The 5,607-nt window shown below is 43.4% G+C and overlaps 2 pseudogenes; both read left to right on the top strand.

Moving 5' to 3' along the window:
- The first annotated feature begins 463 nt into the window (after nt 1-463).
- On the top strand, nt 464-933 carry LOC102925886 (immunoglobulin heavy variable 3-73 pseudogene; annotated as a pseudogene).
- Nucleotides 934-4,840: 3,907 nt separating this feature from the next.
- Nucleotides 4,841-5,298, top strand: LOC143268387 (immunoglobulin heavy variable 1-84 pseudogene; annotated as a pseudogene).
- The last annotated feature ends 309 nt before the right edge of the window (nt 5,299-5,607 follow it).

Below are 5,607 nucleotides of genomic sequence, written 5' to 3'. Positions count from 1 at the left end.
TTATGTAAAACCATAAATTCATACTAAATAACTGTCTTCTTTACATCCCTTCTTTCTTCTCCTTTCTCTGTTAGCACACAGTTTCATATAGATGAAGTATAACTCAGCCCTATAATTCTCCTGCTCCAACCTCTTGCCTAGCATGCAATGATGGGAAAAAACACAGGTCTTCAAGAATGCAAAAAATACTCTACCAACTAAGCTACATGGCTGGGAAAATAACTGATACTTTGATGTTATAAATGTCACTCAGGTCCTTACTTCACCTCAGACAACTGAAGCATTATTTATCTTCTCTAAGGCTCCTGCCCCTAAGTTCATGATATAGCAGGAAGACATGCAAATAATTTTCTCCTCTGCTCATGAAAACCAGCCCTGACCCTACAGCTCTGACAGAGGAACCCAACTCTGGGCTGACAAATCCTCTCATTCAGTGTTTACCACTGAGCATAGAACTTCCAGCATGGAGTTGAGACTGAGCTGGTTTTTCCTTCTTGCTCTTTTAAAAGGTAATTTATAGAGAAGAGATACTGGTTGTGTAACTATACATGAGTGTGAGGGTCAGTAGACATTCATGAGAGCTTACTGACAGGATGCTCTGTCTTTTCAGGTGTCCAGTGTGAGGTGCACCTGGTGGAGTCTGGGGGAGGCTTAGTGCAGCCTGGAAATTCCCTGAAACTCTCCTGTGCAGCCTCTGGATTCACATTCAGTGATGCCTGGATGAATTGGGTCCGCCAGGCTCCAGGGAAGGGGCTAGAGTGGGTTGCACAAATTAGAAACAAAGCTAATAATTATGAAACAAACTATGTGGAGTCTGTGAAAGGCAGATTCACCATCTCAAGGGATGATTCCGAAAGCAGCGTCTACTTGCAAATGAACAGCGTAAGAGCTGAAGACACCGCCATTTATTACTGTACTGCAGACACACAGTGAGGGATCTTCAGTGAGAACCCAGACACAAACCTCCCTGCAGCGGTGCTCAGAACCAGCAGGGGGCGCAGAGCGCACACGGAGAGGAGGAGCAGTTCAGATCAGGAGCAGGAACAGTTGATTGCTGTTTATGTGGTTACAGCTGTTGCTCCATCTACTCATTTCTCAGAATGTTCTCTACATTTATGGTTTGTGAAAACAGGTCTGCTTTTCTGAAGTTTTAAATATATACACCACACAGTCTAATATGAAATATGTGTCGAAAATCACCTCTGATTGCAGAAATGACTCTGCTCAAGGCATCAGTGTGAAATTCTTTGAAGGTCCGCAGCATTCGTGATTTTTCTGCCTCAGAACTTTCAGGGCAAAGCCTCGGTGTTGTTCTGATTAAGACAGCGTTTCACATTGGGGGAACCATGGGGGAGGGGAGGCCACACACCCCAAAAGATCTCAGGTCTTTCTGATTCCCCTGATAACTGTGCACATCAGGCACAGAGCTGACCTGTTTGTATTTATAGTTGATTCGGTTTCTTAAACTGTAACTTTCATCATCATATCTTTCATTACATTTTGTTAATAATTTCTGGCCTTTGTTCTAAACATGGACAGAAGCCACTGATTGTAAACTCAGCTGGTGTCTACGGTGTAACTCTGTGGTAGGAGGGGTGACTGGGAAAGTTATGGGTGAATGAAAATTAAAAAAAATAAAAGAAAAAACAGAAATAAGAATTAAAGAAATGTGACTGCTCCCAGGTCAGGTGGAGGAGAAAGTTTATTATATACATGTGGAGAGCATAGCCAGAGGCAGGGCATCTGGAGAGTCCAGAATGAAGATTACACTGATCAGTATCAGGAGAGAGGATGGAAAGGACGGTGGAGAGAGGGGAACAGGGTGCAGCAGCCAGGGAACCCAAAGGAGAGAAGAGAAGGAGCAGGTAACTGAAATAGTTGGATTATATAGGGAAGGGCAGCTGGGGCAGGGAAGCCCAACTCCTTGACTGGAGACATTTAGGGTAGAGGAGGGTTTGCCTGCAAGGATGGCCCTGTAACTGCTAGGGACTGAGAGATGCAGGGAGAACCTGGCAGCTGGTGTCTGCTTTGATATGTTAAATAGAAACCTCTGCCATTTTTCCTAGGTCTAAATCTAACACTCCTGCCTTTTTTTCTTATAAATAAACGACAGTGATGACATGTAATCTTATCCATGACACACTATTCCATGCTCTCACAGGAATGTCACTGGTGAGTGGGGCCCAAGGAAGCTGGGGTGCTGGCCCAGTCTGGGAAGAGCAGACTGTTTCCCTTGCTGACCAGTCTCTACAGCACCTTCTGGGTCAGGGGCTTGCAGACAGCATTTGGAGCAGTTTGTAAGGCTGGCTCACCTTGGGGCTGCCACCTTGAAGCTTTCTGGGATGCAGATTTTGAGGGAACACCTAGAGCTGGCTAGTTGCTAGAGCAGTCAGCAATTAATTTGAAATCTGGTGGGGCCAATTGCTAAGGGACCAGTCCCGAGCAGTTCTGGCACTGAAGTGGTATGGAAACTGCTTGCACACATAGGAGATTTCTCTGAAGGCCAAATCTTAGTTCTTCATTTTATTTTTGTCTTTCTGCCATTCCTACTGTGTTATCTCTCTGTTCTGTTCTTTTACCCTGCTGTTTGTCTTCTTCTTGGACTTGCTATACTCTTATCAGAATCAGAGTATAATGATTGTTTCCAAGATCAATGCAATGGTTTATTCCAGATGCAATGACTTTTGCCAGTTTGCAGGTTATGAAAGATTGATGTCTAAGACCAGTTGCCCTTTCCATTTTATATATGTTTTGTAGTCTTATAGGGAAAATAGAGAAACAGAGGTGACTCGAAATCTTCACTAATGAGGGAATGCCTCGGTTACTCTGAACGGCGCACAGTGCCCCAGGAGCCAAGGACTCTAACCTGAAATCCTCTCACCTGTGCCTTTCAAAGCACCAAGGACAGGTCAACCCCATTATTCCCTGCAAATCATGATGGCTATAGGCCAAAGCAATATGTTTATTTTTCCTAGGCACAGTGATTTGGCATGCTATAATCATTTAGTGACTACCACCGGGTAGTGCTGGAGCTGGATCCATCTGACACCATGGAAGACTCTTCACTGTGAGAAATACTAATGACCATAGAAGCACAAATAAAATGAATCTCAAAGTCACTAGGTCATAGAGGTAGACCTTGAACTCCTGTCCTCCTGTCTCGACCTGCTGGGGTTACAGGTATATGATACTATACCTGGCCTCTATTTGGTTTAAAGTGAAGACATGAGATGCAGATCCAGCTCAGTGGTAGAGTGCTTACTTAGCATGTACAAGGAAATAATTTTAGTTTTCAATACTACAGAAAGAAGGGAGGGTGGCAAATCAAGCTGCTTTTTCTATTATTGTCATGTCTACTGCTTTTTTCCAATATAATAAATCTATTTTCTGTGGTGTGATATTTTGATTTAATTGTGAAAGTAAAGCTTGCTTTGAGTCAGAGGGCGGAGCTAGCCACTAGCTGACCAAAACTGACCATAGAAGTTTGGAGCACTGTGGACAGATAGGAGACAGGAAGTAATAAGGTGAGGCTGAGAGAGGATCTCAGCGCTCTTGGAAGAAGAAACAGAAGAGGTAGGAAGGTTCTGTTGGCTGGTTCCCTGTTTCTCTGATCTTTCAGGTTCTTATACCAACATCTAACATCCGATTTTTTATTGGTAAAGCATAATTAGATAAACCATTCAGTTGTCTTTGTTAAAAACAAAACAAACAAAAAAACAAACAACCAGAAAAAAAAATAAACAAAAACTTCTGTATAAAACAAGCCATACGTACATGCAGAGAAGTTCAGGACCAGCAGGGGGCACACTTGAACAAATAGTCAATAGGACGAAATGAGATGAGGAGTGGAGGGGACTCAATAGCCTCTGTGGACTCCTTTCCTTCCTAAAGTCTGTTAGCTGAACAACACCTGCTGCAGTTGATATGGGAAGTCTCTATGTTCAAACATAGTAAAATCTCTTTGTTCAACAGTGCACAGATTTATATTTCCTCATTTATTTTATTAAGATGTATATATTTAATTTTGATTTTGTGAAAAACATTTTTTATTCAATATATTCTGGCCATGGATTTCCTGAACAGCTCCACCCTCATCGTTCCTACCTCCCCACCTCCCTACCACTCAACTCCATAACATTTTTATCTCTATGTAGAATGTAAACAAAGAGACAAGAAAGGATTTAAAAACAAATCCAAGAGTTACACACCTGCACCCTGCTGGAAAAGCAAATATTAATAGGTTTCATATGAAAGAAGATTACAAATGCTTCTAATTTAGGAGTTTTAGAATTTCCAGACACTATTATCCTCATCAAAAACACCTAAAAATCCACCTAAAAATCCATTTTGGCCCAATTTGGACCAAATGTCTCAGGTTTGAATTCTATTTTTCAATTGAGAGAATAGGCCTTGAAGTTATTCAAACATGGTTTGCACAGGTCTTGGGGAAAGATGAGGATTTGGATCTCAGCTTCCTGATGCCTGACCCTGGTTTACTCTGCCTCCTTCTCCATCTGGACTAGGTCCTTATATAAGAAGTACCCTGTTGCCGGGTGGTGGTGGCACACGCCTTTAATCCCAGCACTCGGGAGGCAGAGCCAGGTGGATCTCTGTGAGTTCGAGGCCAGCCTGGACTACCAAGTGAGTCCCAGGAAAGGCGCAAAGATACACAGAGAAACCCTGTCTCGAAAAACCAAAAAAAAAAAAAAAAAAGAAGTACCCTGCATCATGAATATGCAAATAGTAGGAGAGTATAGTGGTAAAGACAGAGAAATCCACACCAAACACCAACATATGATCAGTGTTCTCTCCACAGTCACTAATCACACAGGTCCTCACCATGGGATGGAGCTGGATCATCCTCTTCCTCCTGTCAGTAACTACAGGTAAGGGGCTTTCCAGTTCCAAACCTGAAGAGGGAACAGGGACTGAGGTGACAATGACATCCACTCTGCCTTTCTCTCCACAGGTGTCCACTCCCAGGTCCAGCTGCAGCAGTCTGGTCCTGAGCTGGGGAAACCTGGTTCTTCTGTGAAGTTGTCCTGCAAGGCTTCTGGCTACACCTTTGCCTACTACTATGTGCACTGGGTGAAGCAGAGGCCTGGACAGGGCCTGGAGTGGGTTGGAAGCATATTTCCTGGAACTGGTTATACTGACTACAATCAGAAGTTTAAGGACAAGGCCAAAATGACTGCAGATAAATCGTCCAGCACAGCCTACATGAATCTCAGCAGCCTGACCTCTGAGGACTCTGCGGTCTATTACTGTGCAACACACAGTGTTGTAACCACATACTGAGTGTGTCAGAAACCCTGGGGAAGCAGAAAGCTACCCTGGCCCTGAGATGACAGAGAAGATTAGACTGGAGACTTGCTCAAATATCATGATTCTGAAGGTCCCTTTGTCACTGCACAGTCTTTTTTTTTCTTTTTATAATTAAGAAAATATTTCATTCATTTTACATACCAATCAAAGATACTGATCTTCCCTATACTTGCCCCCAAACCTCCCCTTCCCAGTCCACCATCCACTCTCCCCAACAAGAAGGCAAGGCCTCCCATGGGGAGACACATTCAGTAGAAGCTAGTCCAAGCTCTTCCCTTGTTC

This window comes from Peromyscus maniculatus, chromosome 14, assembly GCF_049852395.1.
Source record: "Peromyscus maniculatus bairdii isolate BWxNUB_F1_BW_parent chromosome 14, HU_Pman_BW_mat_3.1, whole genome shotgun sequence".
Classification (NCBI taxonomy): domain Eukaryota; kingdom Metazoa; phylum Chordata; class Mammalia; order Rodentia; family Cricetidae; genus Peromyscus; species Peromyscus maniculatus.
Note: the sequence above shows the minus strand (reverse complement) of the source record. Positions and strands in the feature narration are given on the sequence as shown.